General features: G+C 51.5%; 1 pseudogene; it reads right to left on the bottom strand.

Annotated features, from left to right (window-relative positions):
* Nucleotides 1-201: 201 nt before the first annotated feature.
* On the bottom strand, nt 202-293 carry LOC138383128 (small nucleolar RNA U13; annotated as a pseudogene).
* Nucleotides 294-1,504: the final 1,211 nt, after the last annotated feature.

The raw sequence follows: 1,504 nt of genomic DNA, 5'->3' as shown, positions 1-1,504 counted from the left end.
ATCGGTATTCTTCTCGCGCGGGGCGAGGGGCGCTCCGGAGCATTCCTCTCCTCTCGGAGTTTCTGTCTGCAGTCTTTCGACTTGCTCTCACTCCCCTACCCTACTGTGTGACTTTCTTTTTGGCCCTTTCATTTTATCTATTCTCTCTTTGCCTTTTCCTGCCCGCCTTTCCGCCCCCCCCCCCCCGGATTCATGGTTTCACGTCACGCGGGTGACGTGCCGACACACCAGGAGGCCCTTCTCACACGTGCGCGTGAACACGCAATCAACACGTTTATGAACTAGAAAGGGATCTGGTGTGACTTTGCTATTATTTCCCCTCCCCTCCTCCCCGCGCTGAGAATGAGTTTCCCCGGGCTCGTGTGCCCGCCTGGGAATCGGCTGCAGACGCCATGGCCCCAGGTCGACCACATGTTGCCCTGGGGTCCACCAGATGTCTCTGGCGAATTGGGGCCCTAGGGTGCTTGTGACGGTGTGGTCACTAGGTGTCGCTCTGGGCTCAGTATTCTTCCTTCTCGCTGTGACTTTGGTCTCTTTTTTTCGAAATTTCTTTCTTTCTTCCTCTTTTGCCCTGTTTCCATTTTCCCTTCTTAATCTCTTTCTCTCTTTTTGTTGCTTTTTTTCCACGGCAGATGGGTGATGTGTGTGTGGAGGAAACACAGCGTCAGGGAGAAGACACATCTCACACGTGCTCGGGAACACCCGATCGTCACGCTTCTGAGTACCGACCGATGGATCTGGTCCCGAATTTTTTAATAGTTTTCTTCTCTCTCTCTCTCTCTCTCTCTCTCTCCCCCCTTCCTTCTCTTTCCTTTCTCTCTCTTCCTTTCTTTCTTTCTCTCGCTCTCTCGCTCTTGCTCTTCTTTTCTTTCTGACAGAGTCTCTCGTTCTGTTGCCCTGGCTAGAGTGCCATGGCGTCAGCCTAGCTCACAGCAATCTCAAACTCCTGGGCTCAAGCGATCAGACTGCCTCAGCCTCCCGAGTAGCTGGGATTACAGGCATGTGCCAGCATGCCCAGCTAATTGGATATACGTGTGTGTGTGTGTGTGTGTGTGTGTATATATATATATATATATATTTTTTTTTTTTTTTTTGAAACAGAGTCTCACTCTGTTGCCCAGACTAGAGTGCCGTGGCGTCAGCCTAGCTCACAGCAACCTGAAACTCCTGGGCTCAAGCGATCCTACTGCCCCAGCCTCCCGAGTACCTGGGACTACAGGCATGCGCCACCGTGCCCGGCTAATATTTTTCTGTATATATTTTTAGATATTGTTTCTGTATATATTTTTAGATATATAGTTTCTTTCTATTTTTAGTAGAGATGGGGGTCTCGCTCTTGCTCAGGCTGGTCTCGAACTCCCGACCTTGAGCGATCCACCCGCCTCTGCCTCCCAGAGTGCTAGGATTACAGGCGTGAGCCACCCCGCCTGGCGTGTACGTTCTGTATTCACAGACAGACGGAAGGCAGGGAGAATGTTACCCTTTCAAAGCCCGCCCTGCTCGC

Source organism: Eulemur rufifrons, chromosome 4 (genome assembly GCF_041146395.1).
Source record: "Eulemur rufifrons isolate Redbay chromosome 4, OSU_ERuf_1, whole genome shotgun sequence".
Taxonomy (NCBI): domain Eukaryota; kingdom Metazoa; phylum Chordata; class Mammalia; order Primates; family Lemuridae; genus Eulemur; species Eulemur rufifrons.
The sequence above is the reverse complement of the archived record's forward strand: the minus strand, read 5'-3'. Positions and strand labels throughout refer to the sequence as shown.